Raw genomic sequence first — 19,819 nt, 5'->3', positions numbered from 1 at the left:
CTAAGAAAGCATATTAGCCATCTTTGATTTTTATTTTGGCGTTTTTCAATGAGTGGTATTTAGTAGTATTGGCGTTTTTTTTTTTTTTTGTTTGATCAAATGGAAGTTGCTGAAACGTATTATTTTATAGGATGTCTTTTTGGTGCCTAAGTTAGGCGTTGCATTATTATAATAAGGGTTATTAGATTTTATCACCCTCAACTATTGTCTATTGGCCGCTGCCACCCCCAACTATCACTTTTACGCCCGTCACCCCCAACTTAACACTTAGTGTGTTCTGTCACCACATCTTTAACCAATCCCTAACTTTTGGACCTGTTACTACACTTTTTGGGGTGTCATAGGGATCTTGAGAAGGTTTTAGGGATCTTAGAACACCCCCAAAAGTATAATAATAGGATCAAAAGTTAGTGATCTGGTGACAAAACACACTAGGTGTTAAGTTGGGGGTGACAGGAGTCAAAGTGATAGTTGGGGGTGGCAGCGGTGTAACACCCTTTAAATTGAATCAAGGTTTAACGCATAGTTTGCGAAAAGGATCATGTAATTAAGTTTACATATACATCGGAAATACAGGTTTATTAAAAACTTTTTCAATTTAAAAAAAAATATACAACATAATGTAGTTTAGTCGTCGTTTGAAAGTTACTACGACACACCGTGCGGAAGCTTCTTTTTCATGTGTTCAGTTCTTTCTTGCCGCTTGATCTTCATCCGGGTACTCTTGATATCCACCTATGATCAAAACCAACATAAAAGTTAATTTTGATAACTTAAATATAAGTCGAAACAAGTTCTAAGCAACGAATAATCAAACAAAATATTTATTTCCAACTATGATGTCTCCCGCGTGTCGCGGGAGACCCATCTCAATGTGTCGCGTGTCGCGCCCCAAGCTGAGTCCTTCGTCGCGTGTCACGGGGAAACCCAATTTCCAGCGGGTTCATTACTGAAACCTGCATTTTCTGCCCAGCTATAATTTTCAACAAAAATCAAACTTGAGATTGTCTTAACTTTTTATCTACAAGTCCGTTTTACGCGATTCTTTTTCCTACGCGTCCGTAATTAAATTACCGACCCCTTTATCATCTTGGTTTGCATAAAAATCTGATTTATCCAATGTTGGCTCATAAATCCTTTAGGTGATTATTCGACCCGTTTGGCATTATTATTTCACTACATGCTCTAAAAAGAAAATAGTTAATTCCTATCATTTTACCCATCCCGGGCTTGTCAAACCTTAACGTTTTCACTCTCATCCTAGAGTTTACGTAGGCGTTTACATTCTCCGATTCATTTGTATCTATCTAAGCATTTAACCACAATTTACTTCTTAGTCTATTTTGACCCGCAAACGTTTTTGCCTATACTTTTTTATATGTATCTAAGGGTTTCAAAATTAATAAACAAGTTTCTAAACAAACTCTAATAGTCGTTTACTCGGTTCGCCCGTTAAGGGTCTTTTGGTCAATTCTAGTCTCTTATTTTACGACGAAAGACTCTCACCAATTATTGACCAAATTAGCACTTTTAACTACAATATAATTATACGTACCTGGCTCGGATCAATACATTGACCCGTTTTAATACCTTGTCTCAAAAATTTGCTAATTCATAGCAACGCTAATTCATAAGCCGCTTTATCCTGTAAGCATAAAACTCGACAAGTGCTTATTAGTCGATATTTGTCAAATGGTATCCACATTACCATTTGACCCGTTTTACTCTTTTTATTTATTAGGCTTACTTATAGTAACCGTTCAAAAACTCATTTTTATAATTAGCTTTTCATGGCTAATTTACCATTCTATCTCTTTTACCATTAAATATGGTTTTTATCATTTATATTAGTTCTGACCCGTATTATTTCGCGTCGGGAACGATATCTTGAATATTATCCTTATTGTATTCGAAACTTATAGGATGAACATTTATTTTACTAAAAGGTGTAAGTTTCACTTACCTTGCATCCGGTTATGTGCTTTTTCCGCGTACTCGATCCGTTTGACCCGCTTCTTTCCCAAGTCTTCATCTAGCTTGTCTAGAGTCAAATTATCATCATCACAATCGTAAGACGGCTAGATTAGTCATAATCGTTTTCGACTATTCCATCCTACGGGTTTTATGTCGAATTTATCATTCGACCATATCAAAATTATCATTCGATCTAATCATTGGTCGGTTTGACTTTTTAAAAGTCAATTGACTTATCAACATATTCAAATGCACATTTGGTTCATTGAACTCACTTAGGCATATTTCATTCGAACTCTTAATGAAATCAAATTTTACACACAACCAAGTAGACCGCGATTTCATTCAGGCATTTCATATCACTGAAAAATGGGTTGTTTTTGGTGACTTGTTTAACCTGTTTACAAGTCTTCAAAAATTATGATTTTTTTATGTGGCATACCTCTCGGAGGGTAGACCTTGTGTTAAAATTTCAAGATCTAACTCTTTACCAAAAGTTCGTAAAAATCCATTTACTAAGCTGCAATCAGATTCGTCACTTCTGACTGCAGCTTACGGAAAAATTCATTTAAAATTCCTCATTTATCCGATTGATGAAATTCCAATTGGCGATTCTTTTAGTCACTTAAAAATATCTACAGTAGAAATTTGAGGTCATAACTAAATTCCTAAATTGAGTTATGACATTCGTAATGGGCTACAAATTCTGCCAGAAAACGCAGCCTGAACCTTCGATACCGAAAAATTCATAAAACATTCAATTTTCGTCGAAAAAATGCAATTCCAGTGGGGTATTCATATAACACCCTTACTATTATATAACGGTTATTGTACATTAATTATATGTTTTCATATAAAAAAATAGTAACAATTATATAATTAACCATGAACTTCTTTTATATAAAAAATTATATGAAGTATTTTTAATACATATAATTATACCTAATTAATTGGTATTCATATAATATTATACACATTAATACACGCGACAGCCGCACTATGAATTATATAATTAATTAGTTGGTATTCATATGTATTTAATAAATTCATATAATTTAATATTATGTTAATACATAATTAGTTGGTATTCATATGTATTTAACAATTATACCTAATTAATTGAATTTAATACATTAATTAACCATGAGCTCTGATTACCAACTTATTTGTTATATAATTCATATAATAGTAACGGTTATTACTATACAAGGGGTATTCATAATTGTTGTGTTGTGTTAGTGCGGTTGTCGCGTGTCGCGGGGGATCTAAAGGATCCTGCCGCGTGGCGCGGGGGAAACGTTTTTCCAGCATGTGCAAGTTTTTGACCTGCATTTGCTGCCAGCTCCGAAATTTCAGATTTTTAGCTTCGTTTGTCCATAACTTTTGACTCGTAAGTCCGTTTTAGGTGATTCTTTTTCCTATGCGTCTGTAAATTCATTACCAACGTACCTATTACAATTATCATACCGAAAATTTAACCTACGCGCCGAACAGATAAAAATCACTTATGCAATTATTCGACCCATTCTAACTTCTCTCAATTAGCTAGCTTTTTAATAGTTAACATAGGGCGCTTTCTACCCAACTTCCCGGGCTTGTTATCACCGGCATTTTATTACCAATATTTTGCTTTCATGCTCGTATGATTTTAACCGCCTATGCTAACTATTAATAATTTTAACGCTACTAATACACCATTATTCAACCCGTTTGGCTCATCTACGGAGTCCTCCATTATGATGACTACCAAACGACTTCTAACCGATTCGTAACCTATTGTTTCAAATAACGAACATTTTCATTCAATTTTCACAACCTTTATTCTACAAGCAACTAAACATGCTCTAATTATCAAAATTACTCAATGTAACGAATCAAGTTACATACCTTTAGTGCACGCCCTTCAGACGCAAATCGCCACCGACTTGTCCACTCGATGTTCCGGTATCCTTTCCTATAGAGTTCAATCATGACGCGTTTAGAACTCTTTTCAATCACATGTCGCATAATTTGCCAAAACATCACAATTATGCATTTTAACTTTAAAATTTCAGTTTCGAGCCCTCTTTGAGGCATTTTCACAAACACTTAAAGGGCAGGATTTTACATCTTTTATTTTCAAGTTCATGGCTAGTCGCTTAGCCAAAATTAACACCAATCGAGTTATCACATATAGAATCAAACATTAAATTTTTCAGAAATCAGTTTCTATGAATCAAATTACACTAGGATAACGTTCAAAACCCTAGTGTTCATCAAGTTCTATATAACCACTAATCACCTACAATGGTGGCCATGGATTTCACTAAAATTTGGCATGATTTCAACATGTAATTGCCTAGGGTTTACTCCAAGACACTTAAATGTTCTTATTTCATCTACATAACACACATGCATTAACAAATTTCGAGTTCTCTAAATTCATGAGAATTTCAAGTAGAGAGTTTTTTATAAAATTTTGCATACCTTATGATCTCCTTTGGATGGGGATCATTAATCTTAGCTCGGATTTCGTTTTGGATCAGATTTGAACCTTCAATTATGAGTTTTGTGATGAACTAGGGCTTTGGGGAAGCTTGGGGTCGCCCCTGCTTCTGATCGATCTCAACAACACACAAGCAAGTGTGTTTTGAGTTTAATTCTTTTATTTTATTAATAATAGTTTTCATTTAGACACTTTTGGTCCTTTATCTTTCGTTCTTTCTTTGTTTTAACTTTTTAACTACTCATAACTCAACATCTAACTAGGTTAATGTCATTCCTAGTTAGTTTATTTTTCTTATTTATTCACAACATAATTGTAATTTAAGAACTTGTATTTTTGGGATGTTACAAGTCCACCCCCCTTAAAAAGAGTTTCGTCCCTGAAACCAGAGTACGTACTGAATAGTGTAGGGTAGAGACGTCGCATCTCCTCTTCGGACTCCCACGTAGTGTCCGAACCCTTCCTATGCTCCCACTTGATCTTGACTTGATCGATTTGTTTGTTTCGCAAGTGCTTAACTTTTCGATCTAAAATCTCCAATGGCCTTACCGCATAATTCAGACTATCATCCAACTCGATATCGTCGTAGTGGATATAAGCTGTTTCCTCCGCTAGACATTTCCGTAATTGCGACACATGAAACGTGCCATGTTGTGACAACCCTCACCAAACCAGGTATCCGTACGAATTAATTAATATTTAATTAATGCTTAATTACTTTGCTTGCTTCCAATTGTGGTTAAACTGCTACGTGATTTCTGATACATACATATACTTGCATCATACCTTATTGCTGTCACTCCATTTATTTACACAGAACTATAGTGACAAACTTGATGCACAAAAGCACAGTAGCACAATGAACGGGTAACCCAGTAAACGTGCTGACATAGCCAGCACCAGACAGATGCTGTCTCTAAAGCCAGTATGAGCCGGGAATAGATCACTACACTAGTAGGGAGTGTAGAGAGGTGAGGATTGCAGAACTGCGTCACTAGGTATTAGTTATAGTGACCGGATGTGCCTAAAACATGTTTTAAACACAAAATTCTGCACTTTAATACAAAATTCAGCATTTAAGCTAACTAGTAAAGGGCACAAAAACATGGGAAAATAATACTAGACACTTTTCAAAGTATCGGGAATTTATTGTGTCACTAAAAATAATATTAAAGACACTTTAAATGCTTATTAAGCACTTTAACGGATCAGTATCCAACCGAACAACCGGGCTTTACCCGGAACAGAAAAATATTGACAATGACATTGTTTTTCCTTTTCTAAGCTAGTTAGGGTTCCCGAACACCCTAACGCCCGTTACAAAACACTACACACTAATAACTAAATCAATCACCTAACTAAACTAAATATCACCTAACTAGTTAGTCCAAATCCAACCATATTACCCCCCCCCCCCCCATGATCCGATCGGTTCCCCTAGGGAACACACACACCCAATTTTGATTATTTTAATCTTGCTTGTCTAATATCATGGGGACACTTTGTATAATGGGTAAAGGGAATGGATGGTTTATAAGAAGGTTTAGGAGGTAATCACATTATCATTCACTCCAACACTTAACAAAAAAAACTACTCTCCCTCTCCTCTCCTTTGGATCGGCCGAACACCACAACCATCACCTCACCATCCTTCAAATTTTGTTCAAGCAAATTTCATACATACAAGTGTGCTAGAGTTCATACGAGGAGACCCGGTGCTTACGGAATCACAAGGACCTCTCTACATCGCTTTTATCCACCTAGTTTTCGCTTTGATTCTTCCCTAGCCTTGAGCTAGTTGTAAGTGATTCTAAACACCCTCTTGATCTTATCTAAGGTGGTTAATAAGAGATTTAACGGATAAAAATCGAGAACACTAAAGATCAAAGACTAAAAGTCTTATAAGAATGATAAACTTGATGGTTAAAGAGTAAATAGTGGTGTAAAACTTATGAAACTTGTCTAGCTATGATTATTTTATGTTATTTGATGCTAGTAGTAGAACGGATCGTCATCTAATCATGCTAGATCATGTTCATGGAACATGAACTAGTGTTATATTAAGTGTAAAAATGGTAAGATAATGAACTCTACTATTTATGAACATGAACTTGTGTAAAAGTGATTTTTCTTGTAAAATGGAGTTCTAAACTAGTAGATCTAAAGATCTACAAGTGGTATTTTCGAAGAACCAAGTGTAAGATGCAATCACGTTTAAAAGCCGGATCTTTCATGAAATAAAAGCATTTTTGTGAACAAACAAGTGTGTAAACACTTGTGGGACAAAAGGTTTTAACAAAGAAATATTTTCGTAATTTATGACTAAGAAGTTGTAAAGTTACATTTTCTTTAAAGATAAGATTTCCAAGAAACCGATTTTATTTTTAGAAATAGAAAGATCTACTAAAAATATTGGAAAGTTACTACATACTTTTACACAACTTACAAGTTCATGTGTTTGCAATTTATGCATATTTTTTACTAGTTTGATGTTTTGATATTGAATATTGGTGACTGAAAATTTATTGATTGAGTTGTTAAAAGAAAATGATACGCTAGTAAGCGTGGCCACCTCCAGTTACAGAGGAAACTCTGGCGAAATTTTTCCAGAAATATAACACTTGGAAAATATTTTTGCAACAAGTGTTATGAATATATTTTAACTTGTTTTTCCAAATAAAGTTCGCCATGATTTTTATTACAAAATAACCAAGTGTCGGAGGTGGATTTTCATAAATAAAACTTGCTAAATATATATTTAGAATATATATTTTTCATAGTAACACTTGTGTGGATTTTATGATTATTTTGTGAACTAAATAAATATTATTTTTAGAGTAAAAATAATATTACTGGAATACACTGAACAGTAACGACTCCAAAATAATACTAACGCCCTCACAATAAATATTTAAGGTACACCGGTATTATTATTACCACATGAACCTTAAAATGTAACTTATGTATTTTCAGAAATATTCGTAAGTGTGTATTTTGACTAAGGAATTATTTTGGAAAATTGTATAGAATAGAATATAATATTTTTGGGAAAAATATGTACATTTTGAAGATAGAGTATTTTAGACAAATGAATTAAAATATATTTTATTAAGTGAGACTTAATAATATATTCTTGGAATTATACAAACACACATGTATTAAAGCCCCCATCCTTGGGAAGGAATATAATTAATACATAATTAAGAAGTGTAAATAGGAAATAGTTGTCTAACTATTTCCCAAAAACGTTAAACCTTAAGCCAAGGCACGGCCGTCCGTCTAATAGAAGTTAGTACGTGTAGGTCGTCACGCAGCAGGTTGACTGGGAGATTACTATTTCGAGACGCACTTCAGTGAGTTCATGCCCCCCCCCCCTTTTCTCTTAACTGTTTTCAGTTTTTATACTTCGGGGGTGAAATACATGTTACTATGATTACGAATACTTTTTACATGGTATGGTTAGCGTAAGGAGGGTTACTACTTAGATCATGTGAGTGGGTAGGCGGGAACTGGAGGCCATTAATCCTCATTGTAGGACCGAGGGTCATTAGCGGTAGATCTATCTGGGTGTAGCGAGCCCAGCCCCAGGCCCAACAGAACGGACCTCGGGGTGACTTTGAGCCCGACGCAAAAATCTGCTAGGTTTGAGTCTTCCTACTGCACTTCACACATATCAATGGCCTTTGCAAACCATTGGTGATCTCTTTATTTCCTTAGTTGCTACATACCAGGGATTTTTATACTTACAAAGGTTTTACATACTCACTGCACATGAACTCGCTCAACATTTTTGTTGATTTTTCCAACTTACATGTATTTCAGGGAATTAAGGATCTGGCAAGGTATGCTACGTTTTCACGCTGCGTAAGAGTTATGAGGTCATCCAAGTTTAGGGGATGTGGCTTTTACCTGGACGAGTCACAGTCCTTAATTCCGTTGCATGTGTCAACGTTTTAAAACAATGTTGTTGTTAGTGCATTACGTCTATTGACTTCGTCTTGTATCATGTAATAGAATAGGATCGGATAGGATATCCAGTGCACGAGGTTCGAGAGACGAAAGTTGGTGGATTATCAAGTAGGTCCGCTTATATGGACATTGTCCATAAAAGCAAACCACAAGCTAATAGGTCCGCTCATATGGACGACCATATAAGCGAACCTACCACCACTATATATAGGTGCATGCTTTGTTCATTTGGTAACTTCTGGAAATTGAAACGAAGTGCTGCCAAATTGCTTTCAGGTTGTAAAAGTTGTTAGATCAATAAAAGAAAGCATTATAATTAGTTTGAGCGTCTGATTCATTGATTCCGCCTTTGAATTGGATATACAACTCTTCTGATCGACTCGTACAGGGTCTACAACGATCCTACAAGTGGTATCAGAGCACAGGAGGAAGAGTTTAGCTCAAATTGGATCCGTTTTCTGTCTTCTACACCTTCTTTTTCAATCTGGACAAGTTTCCACGGTTAAAATCGGCCAAATTTTTCACAGAATGTATATTAGTGGATAATATCAAACCCTTGAAAGCTTCATATCAAAATTCAACCTAAAAATGGTCGAAATAACCTTCGGATGTGGGTCCGCTTATTCGGACACTAGATAGGTTCGCTCGAAAGTCACATAGGTCCACTTTTATGACCATATAGGTTCGCTTCAGTGTCACAATATTTGAGTAGATCCGCTTCAGAGGTCCGCTTATTGGGTCACATTCTGAGTAGTTCCGTTCGAAAAAGCTAGATCCGCTTGAACGAACAAGCTAGTTCCGCTCGAACGGACAGTTGGTTTCGCTCTAGATCCGCTCGAATGGACATCAAGTAGATCCGCTCGAACGTACATTTTAGGTTCGCTTATTCGGACACAAGCAGTTCCGCTTATTCGGTCCAGCAGGAGATCCGCTTATTTGGTCCAGTAGGAGATCCGCTTGTTAGTCCAATAATAGTTTCGTTTATCTGTCCAACCAAATTTCGCTTTTTGTCATCAGCTAGTTTCGCTTATACAGATAACTTGGGTTTTGCTCATACGTTCGATCTGATTTCGCCTGTGTATCATATTTTGTTCGAAAGAGAAGTTTATCGTGTTGAGATCATTTCGTGTCGATCAAGTGTCATTCAGTTTTAGTTTATCTGATATTGATTGTACTGATTGTTTGTGTTTGTTTGATGCTTTCAGGTTTGAAGATTAAAGTGAGAGATTCAAGAAACATTTTAAAGATGTCGGATTTTGGCGAAGAGTTTTACAACACGTTTTATAACGCATTTACTTCAGAAGATACACCAATTACTCCAAAGAATGCTACTAAAGTGATATCAGAAAATTTGAGCTACGATAATGTGTACGGAAACCATCAGAGACCACTAAAGCTCATGAATATCGAAGATTATCACTGGTGGTATGAAAGATTTGAGAATTGGGTGCAAGCGTATCCGTATGATAGCTGGATTTGTTTGACTTTGGGATATGTAAAACCAAGAAATGAAAGACGTGAACTGATCACACTGAAAGATTTCACAGCAGATGATAAGAGAGAACATTCAGTAGAATTGAGAATGAAAATTCTACTTCAACAATCTATCAGAGAGGATATTTTTTCACTGCTTCAGTATGGTGAAACATCTAAGTCAATTTGGGAAGCGTTAAAATTGAAAGCTGAAGGAGGGAAAGATATCAAGAAAAACAAAATATCGTTGTTGAAAAAAGAGTTTGATATGTTTAGCTGCATGAAGAATGAAACAGTTCGTCAAATGATTGAACGATTTTGTCATCTAAAGATTGAGCTGGAGAGATTTGAAATTAAAAAGGAGAGAGAAGAAATGGTAGATAAACTTGTTGAAGCTTTACCACATGAAGATGATTGGAAAACATATGTGATTGTGTTGAAAAATGATGCTAATTTTGATAAACTTACATTAGATCAATTGATAGAAAAAATAGAGGGGCGTGATCTGTTGATTCAAAAACAAAACAAGATGTCAAGTTCTAACTATCAACAAAATGTTGGTTTGTACTATCGAAGAGGGTTGTTACAAAACAATGAGTCTCCAAGGATCAAAACAGGTTTTACGGCAGAAAAGACCAATGAGTCACCAAAGAATACATCTTCAAGTTATGATCCGGGATATCATGCATCATCTGCATCTGGATCGTCAAATTCAAATTCCAACCTTGATTGGAAGAATTCTCCATTGCTGAACAATGAATTTGCTCAACAGCATATGAGCTTTTTAGCTTCCATTCTGGTATCTTATGAAGGATTAATTGCAGGAAAGATCGAAAATCCTAACATGACAAAAGAGGATTACGATCAGGTGGATCCAGAAGAAATGGAACTCATGGATATTCGCTGGTGCATGGCGAGTGTCATTCGAAGAGCTCAACGATTCATGGAGATCACTGGCAGAAGATGTTTGGAAGGACCTGAAATGAAGATGGGTTTTGACAAGAACAAAGTAACTTGCTTCAAATGTAAGGAAAAAGGTCACTTCAGGAGAGAATGTCCAAACAACAGAACTGATGAAAGTGTAAATCCGTTTCGTGAGGACTATTATAAAAAGGCTATCTATCACAAGAACAACGAACAGTCAACCAGAAAGCAAATTGATGGAGGATCATCCAAATAAAAGAGAGTTGCTTTGTCATTTTTTGATCATAATATGGATAGTATAGATGATGATTATGAAAGATCTGTGCAATCTATAGTTCAAAATTATGATTGGGAAATACGTTTGAAAGAGTCAGAAGCACCCAATTTCATAATCTATGATGATGAAGGTTATGATTGGAGTCAACATGATGAAGAGGTTGTCAAAGTGGAAGCTAAAGCAATGACTGCTGAAGTAACACTTACTCGTGAAGAAAGACATGCACGTATGAGATTGGATGATGTGTATGATGCTTACAAAGAAGCAACACGCGTAGGAAGGTGGAGCAAAGAAAAGGAATGTTATGTTGATCCTCAAGGAAACCCGACGGTTGATCCGAAGACGGTTGATCTTGATGCATTAGTTGCTGCTATACCTACTGTGAGTGTTTGGTGCAAAGGCCTTAGGGAGATTCCAAGGTACAAAGAGCAGGTTGAAGAAGGTATTCGGAAGGTGATATTTTCTAGTCTGGAGAAGAAAAAGAAGAAGACAGTTGAAGAAATTGTGACTGAGAGTGAGAAGATGGTGAATGAAGTGAAGAAGGTTGAAGAGAAAGCCGAGGAAGTTGTTGAAGAGAAAACGCAAGTCGCTGAAGAAGATCAGATTCAGAAAGCAGAGGAAATCACAGTGCCAGTCATTGAGGTAATTATACAAACTGATACTTCTGATAAAATTGATGATGAAGTTGAACAACAATGCAAGAAATGCATGGAAACGTGCAGTGCTTGTATTGAGAAAGATGAAAAACTCAACAACAGAGACATTGAATTTACTAAAATAGATAAAATTTTCAAAGAAAAATGTCATGAGATGATTGAAAATGAAAAGTTTTTGAAACAAGAAAATGAAAAATTGAATAAAAAATGTGATGATCTTGAAACAGAAAACAAGGTATTAAAAGAAAAGTGTTCAGCTGTTTGCAATGAATGTGTTCCAAAAGAAATAAGAATTCAAGAGTTGCAAAAAGAATATGATGTAATGAAATTGTCATATGAAACTGTAAAAGAAGCATATGAAACTTTAAAAAGTAAAGTCAAAAGTCTAGATGATAGATTGTGTGCTTGTCAAAGAAACACTAAATTTCTTGAAGCTAGATTTGAAGATAAACAAAGAGTGTTAAACCAATATATTGATGATGTTGCTAAGATTAAACAAGAATTGGAAGACAAAGAAAAGTTGGTCAATAAATTGCAAAGTTATCATTCATCGTCATATATTCTGGAACGTATTTTCAACATCACACCCGATGAGAAAGAGTCTGAAAAGAACAAAAAGGGAATAGGGTCTGAATACCATCAAGTTCCACCACCGTTGGAGAATAATTATACATTCTATGATGGCGAAAAAGTGGAAAAAGTAATTAACATGGTTGATCAGTTACCGATAACATCGATGTGACTTACACCAAATCTGATGATATCAGTGATTCAGAGGTGGTAGGTAAAGTTGTTGAAAGTGTTTTCAAAGAAGAGTCGGTTGATACAGGTAAACCTGAATCACAAGATGAAAATGAAGGAAATTTTCATGATGGATATCTGAAAAACACAAAATCCGAGAAAAATTTAAATGATGATTCAAAGGGATTGGTTTATACCATGATTGGATCAGACAAATTATTCTTAGATGTTGTATTCCCAATTCAGAATGTGATTTCAGAAAAGATTGACAAAGTTTTCAAAATGGTTGAGATTGAGAAGTCTGAAATTTCAAAGTGTGTTGGTAAGAGTCGTAAAGGTTCATATAACAAACCTGGTTTCAAAAAGAAAAATATGAAGGCTGGTTTGGGTTATAAGAAGAAACAGAATAGAAGGAAAAATGAAGTGCCAAATTATCAGGCTAAATTGAGTTTTGTTCAAGGAAACAGTTTAGCTGAAGAAAAAGAACTCAAAATGAGACAGTCTAATGTTGAGTTTGAGGCACAAAAGAAAAAACAACAACCACAGGTCAAAGATGTGTCCATGAGAACATGTTTCAAATGTGATCAAAAAGGACATCTTGCACGCAAGTGTCCAAATCTAAAACCTGTGGATGTTGATCAAAAGAAGATTGATGCTGAGAAACAAAAATCTGAGAATGTGAGACAAAGGTCAACCAAATTTGATTCGAAACAAACTTGGAGGTATAACACAAACAAGTTTGCTTCAAATCAAAGCTGGAAATCAAACCAGAACAGGTTTGATTCAAGACAGACCTGGAATTCTCACACATCCAGATTCAGAACAACACAAAGTTGGAAAACATCAGTTGATATGACAAAACCCCAACAGTTTTGGAAACCAAAAGTTGTTCAAAATCAAAGTGATCAAAAAGAAAAATATTTTTACAAAAGGGGTACACCAAAAGGTCAGACATGGTCTGTTAAGAAACATGTTGGTTTGGTAAACGATGAGAAAGGTGAAGTTAAAATTGAGAAAGTTTTTGTGAAAAATGATAAAGAATTTCCAGCATTGACTGAATATTGTGTTGAAATGCCTAAGGTTCAACAGACCTGGGCTAAATTGTTCAAGTAATTGAGTTAGTTCAATGTGCAGGTGCTCAAGAATTTTGAAGATTGTTAGTTTGGAAAATGGAGCAGCCTGGCACACCAAGAGGAGGAGAAGGCTGTTGGACCCTGTGTTGGTTGAAACATGGAGATTATAAGTTTTTCTGTACATAAATAAACAATATTTTCAAAAACTCTAAAAATTGTTAAAGTTGAAAAACCAAAAATATGTTTGTGTTTACTTTCTGTCAAAAATAGAAAATTACAAAAATTTTATGTTGATTGAATACGCCGAAACCCTCACGGCTGAACAAACATGATTACATTCACCAGATTGAAAAACAGTTTTCAAACTGTAAAAATCAATGTGTTGTAAATCATGGGGGTACAAAATTTGACAATATGATACTATCAATCAGAGCATGAGAAGCAGAAAATGGATGGCGAGACAAAGCTATCTACATCGATTATCAAATTTCCTTTAATGGTTTTGCATTTTAGGGGGAGAAAAATTGTCAGAAAATACAAAAACATTAGAAAATTTGAAAAAGCCAAAAACATGATAAAATTAAAAAATTGAGTTTTTGTGTAAAAAGAGGAAATGATAGTACATCAGTAGACAGTTACAGTATGCTAAAGAAATGTAATGATTAAATAGCGTTAAACAGTCTCACTGATGATATGTTGATAGGTTTTTATACACTTAGTAAACTTTTTCGGGATATAAACCTAAATTCAAACTTGCTTATTTCGTGGGGAACGCTACTTGGATATATAGGTAACCCCTGAACTCGTTTGAAAGGTCCCTTATTCTGAGATACTAGGTCTTTATACTCAGTGATATCTGGGGTATTATTCCGGGACTTCTGCTGTATGGAAGTACTGACCTAGTCCCCGAATAATATTTTCCGCAAATGCTTGAAATACAGCATCGCCCTCAGCAAGCTGATGAAACAATAAAATTGATAGTCGTTGCTGTTGTAACTAAAAGATCCTCTAAAGGGGACACACCGAAAAGTCGAAGCCGTCATCTCTCTGCGTATACGGAAGTATCGACCTGAGCTCTCACGGCCCTCGCATCTAACCCCTTACAGATATCATCTGTGGTATACTCACCTGTAAAACTGAATATTGGGATCTGGATACGGGAGTATATTCAAGAGGTGGGACACATGAATGAGTTTAAGTTCTTAAAACATCTAATTCGTATCCTGAATAAGTTGAAATTTGTATGAAAATTTAAGTGGATCAGTATATCGACAATCTAAGTGAATTGTTTAATTCTTAATGTGTAATTAAGCTCAACGGTACTTGTGACTTGTCAAAAACTGATATGATCCTCTGACGCATACTCAAACAAAAATAGTGTCTGTAAATATGTTTGTATATATTTCTTTACTGCTTTATATTTTCAGAAAATACAAAAAGATTTTGATTTCTGCTTTATTTTCAATAAACCAATGTCTGAGTTGCTGAGTTTCAAAATCTAAGTAAGCTGATTGTGTTTCTGAAAATAAAACAAGTTCCTTAATTTGATACTTGAATTAAAATCAAAAATTTCAAAAACAGTTTGTGATATCTCCAAGGTCATTAGTTTGGACTTGGATGATAAACTGTGAGGGAGTTGGATTCTTTAACGCTGTCATATCTATAAAGTTGGTTGATAGGGGGAGTGATTTAGAAAATTTGATTGATGGTCTTTTAAAATGTTGTTACTTATATAGTGTTTGAGTGATTGCAGATAAGATACCAGATTACGATCCCAGAAGCAGAGTCTAAGGGGGAGTCTAAAGACAAGCTGAAAGTGAGGAAGAGCTTGTAACTGGAAAGCTAGGTGTCGATCCCAAAAAGCACGGAAGCTTGACGAGAGGGGGAGCCAGCTGATAATGAAGCTGTTGATGATAAAGCCAGTGATGAAATCCTGGTGAAAGAGTCAAAGTTAGAAGTTATTCAAAGAGAAAGAGTGATGGATGCTTACATTGTTACAATCTGATTGAGATGGCAAAATGATCAAGACTGAAGAGGTGGCATAACAGAGAATGGTCACTGAAGACTTCGTCAATATCCGAGGGGGAGTCTGTTAGTGCATTACGTCTATTGACTTCGTCTTGTATCATGTAATAGAATAGGATAGGATATCCAGTGCACGAGGTTCGAGAGACGAAAGCTGGTGGATTAGCAAGTAGGTCCGCTTATATGGACATTGTCCATAAAAGCGAACCACAAGCTAATAGGTCCGCTCATATGGACGACCATATAAGCGAACCTACCACCACTATATATAGGTGCATGCTTTGTTCATTTGGTAACTTCTGGAAATTGTAACGAAGTGCTGCCAAATTGCTTTCAGGTTGTAAAAGTTGTTAGATCAATAAAAGAAAGCATTATAATTAGTCTAAGCGTCTGATTCATTGATTCCGCCTTTGAATTGGATATACAACTCTTCTAATCGACTCATACAGGGTCTACAACGATCCTACAGTTGTGGTACTTTTATTTTAAAATTTAAATCAATGGATGATCTGCATGGTTTTACTTTCATATAGCTTTGTTGTGATTAAGCTATGGTATTAAGAAGTCACACCAAATTAACCCATGCTTCCGCAAAGCCAGGGTGTGACACATGTAACCCACTCAACTCTTCCGGTAGTTCGAGGCGATAAGCCACCTTGCCAACCCGTTCGATGATTTTAAATGGCCCGATAAACCTGGGGCTTAGTTTCCCCCTTTTTCTGAATCTGATAACGCCCTTCCATGGGGAAACCTTTAACATAACCATGTCACCTATCTGAAATGCAATCGGTCTTCGTCTTTTGTCGGCATAAGACTTTTGCCTATCTTGGGCTGCTTTCAAATGGGCTTGCACCACTTCAATTTTCTCATTAGTGGCTTGAATTACGTCTTTATGTGCCAATTCACGTGGTCCCACTTCACCCCAACACACCGGGGTTCTACATTTTCTACCATATAGCATCTCGTAAGGTGCCATGCCGATACTCGAATGGTAACTATTGTTATACGAAAATTCGGCCAAAGGTAGATAAACATCCCAACTTCCGCCGAAGTCGATGATACATGCCCGTAACATATCCTCTAGCGTCTGTATTGTTCTTTCACTCTGCCCATCCGTCTGAGGATGGTAGGCGGTGCTAATGAAGAGTTTCATTCCCATCTGTTCTTAAAAATCTCGCCAAAAATTTGAAGTAAACCGAGTATCTCTATCCGACACAATGGATACCAGTACTCCATGACGTGCCACTATTCCGTTTGTATATACCTCGGACATCTTTTCTGAAGTATATGTTTCGCGTATAGGAATAAAATGTGCACTCTTCGTCAATCTATCCACAATCACCCATATGGCGTCGAATCCCCGAATCGTTTTAGGTAGTTTGGTCAATAGGTCCATGGTGATATGTTCCCATTTCCAAACCGGGATCTCCAAAGGTTGCAGTTTCCCATAAGGTTTCTGGTGTTCCGCATTGACTTGTAAGAAAGTCAAGCACTTCTCCACATATTTCACCACATCCCTCTTCATTTCGGGCCACCAATAATTTTGTTTCAGATCGTTGTACATCTTGGTCGCACCTAGGTATTCATAACTAGACAACCACCGACTAGTTTAAACGGTTATGACACGATAAGTAAATTGTTTACATTACAAAAACATGGTCTAATAAAGTTTAGATATTGCGGAAGCATCAAAAATTATGTTCGGTTTTTCAAAACTTGCTTGATCGCCATCCGTAAGATCCCCATCATAACCTAAAGTCAACACCACTTAAAAAGTTAGTTTTGGCATTGAATTCATAATAACAAGTTCCAGCATCACCCATAAAAAAAATAACAAAATTTCAGAATCGGTCCTGTCGCGTGTCGCGACAAAACCCACCACCACCTGTCGCGTATCGCGACGGCTTCCGCGTGTCGCGGAGGATCAAAAGGATCCTGCAGCGTGGCGCGGGGGAAACGTTTTTCCAGCAAGTGCAGGTTTTCAACCTGCATTTGCTGCCAGCTCCAGAAATTCAGATTTTTAACTTCGATTGACCATAACTTTTGACTCGTAAGTCCGTTTTAGGTGATTCTTTTTCCTGTACGTCTGTAAATTCATTACCAACGTATCTATTCCAATTATAATACCGAAAATTTAACTTACGGACCGAACAATCACTTATGCAATTATTCGGCCCATTTTAACTTCACTCAATTTGCTACCATTTAACTAGTAAACCTATGGCACTTTATACCCAACATCCAGGGCTTATCATCACCCGCATTTCTTTACCAATCTCATGGCTTAATGCTCTTGTGATTGTTATCGCCATTGTTAACTCACTAAAACACTAACACAACAATTTACACAACTAATCGACCCGTTGGCTCATCTTGTGGAATCCTCCAATATGATGACTACCAAACGGGATCTTACTAACTCTAAACATATTAATTCAAGTAACGATCATGGTCGCTACAATCAACGAAATTTCCATCCTACAATACGACTATACATAATTTAACAATAATTCACTTAATGTAACGGGTCAAGTTACATACCTTCAATGCACGCCTTTCAAACGCAAGTCGCCACTGGCTTGTCCACTCGACGCCCCGGTATCTTTTCCTATAGAGTTCAATCACGATACGTTTAGAACTCCTTTTTCTATCATATGTCGCATAATTTGCCTAAACATCACAATCATGCGTTTTAACCTTAAATTTCAGTTTCAAGCCTTCTTTGAGGCATTTATACAAACACTTTAAGGGCAAAATTTTACATGATTATATAACAAGTCCCTAACTTATCATTTAGCCCGAATTTACATAAATCAAGCTTTCACATATAAAATATAACATTCAGATTTCAGTAATCTCTTTCCATGAATCAATTTACACTAGAATAGCCTTCTAAACCCTAGTGTTCATCATTTTCTCACAAAACCCATAAACCACCTTCAATGTGTTCATGAAATTTCCTGAATTTAGACATGATTTCACATGTTGTTGTCTAGGTTTTACTCCTAGACACTATATCATCCCTATTCTATCTAAATAACAAACATGCATCATCTAATTCCGGATTTCCCGAATTCGTGAGAATTTCAAACAGAGAATTTTCATCAAATTTTACACACCTTACAACCCCCTTGTAATGGGGATCACTAATCTCAACTCGGATTTCGTTTTGGACTTGATTTGATCCTTCAATTGGAGGTGTTTGATATGAACTAGGGTTTTGGGGAGCTTGAGGTCGCCCCCTGTCTTTTGATCGATATCAACAACACAAACAAGTGTGTTGTGAGTTTTAATTTTTGTTTTATTATTATTAGTTTTCACTTAAACACCTTTAGTCCCTCAATTTTCGTTTTTCTTTTGTTTTATCACATTAACTACTCATAAGTTGTCATCTAACTAGGTTAATGCCATTTCTAGTTAGTTCATTTTTTACTAATCTTATTTACAACTAAATACAAATTTAAAAATGTGTATCTTCGGGATGTTACAAGTCCATCCCCCTTAAAAGGGTTTCATCCCCGAAACCAGAGTAGGTACCGAATAGTGTAGGGTAGAGACATCGCATCTCCTCTTCGGACTCCCACGTAGTGTCCGAACCCTTCCTATGCTCCCACTTGATCTTGACTTGATTGATTTGTTTGTTTCGCAAGTGCTTGACCTTTCGATCTAAAATCTCCAATGGCCTCACCGCATAATTCAGGCTTTCATCCACCTCGATATCGTCGTAATGGATATAGGCCGTTTCCTCCGCTAGACATTTCTGCAATTGCGACACATGAAACGTGCCACGTATCCCACTCAAATTAAGCATCGATGATGAAGAATACTACGTTTCAAGTGTCGCAATTGCGGAAATGTCTAGCGGAGGAAACAGCCTATATCCATTACGACGATATCGAGGTGGATGAAAGCCTGAATTATGCGGTGAGGCCATTGGAGATTTTAGATCGAAAGGTCAAGCACTTGCGAAACAAACAAAACGATCAAGTCAAGATCAAGTGGGAGCATAAGAAGGGTTCGGACACTACGTGGGAGTCCGAAGAGGAGATGCGACGTCTCTACCCTACATTATTCGGTACGTACTCTGATTCGGGGACGAAACCCTTTTAAGGGGGATGGACTTGTAACATCCCGAAAATATACATTTTTAAATTTGTATTTAGTTGCAAATAAAATTAGTAAAAAAATGAACTAACTAGAAATGGCATTAACCTAGTTAGAT

General features: G+C 36.2%; 1 long non-coding RNA gene across 1 annotated transcript; it reads right to left on the bottom strand.

Moving 5' to 3' along the window:
* Positions 1–571: 571 nt before the first annotated feature.
* LOC118481226 lies at positions 572–18,207 on the bottom strand. Its single transcript, XR_004864957.1, has 3 exons — positions 18,139–18,207; positions 3,862–3,928; positions 572–2,041 (listed from the first exon to the last, which is right to left on the bottom strand). It is a non-coding gene; the product is annotated as an uncharacterized LOC118481226 (long non-coding RNA).
* Positions 18,208–19,819: the final 1,612 nt, after the last annotated feature.

This window comes from Helianthus annuus, chromosome 8, assembly GCF_002127325.2.
Source record: "Helianthus annuus cultivar XRQ/B chromosome 8, HanXRQr2.0-SUNRISE, whole genome shotgun sequence".
Classification (NCBI taxonomy): domain Eukaryota; kingdom Viridiplantae; phylum Streptophyta; class Magnoliopsida; order Asterales; family Asteraceae; genus Helianthus; species Helianthus annuus.
This window is presented reverse-complemented; position numbering and strand designations above follow the sequence as displayed.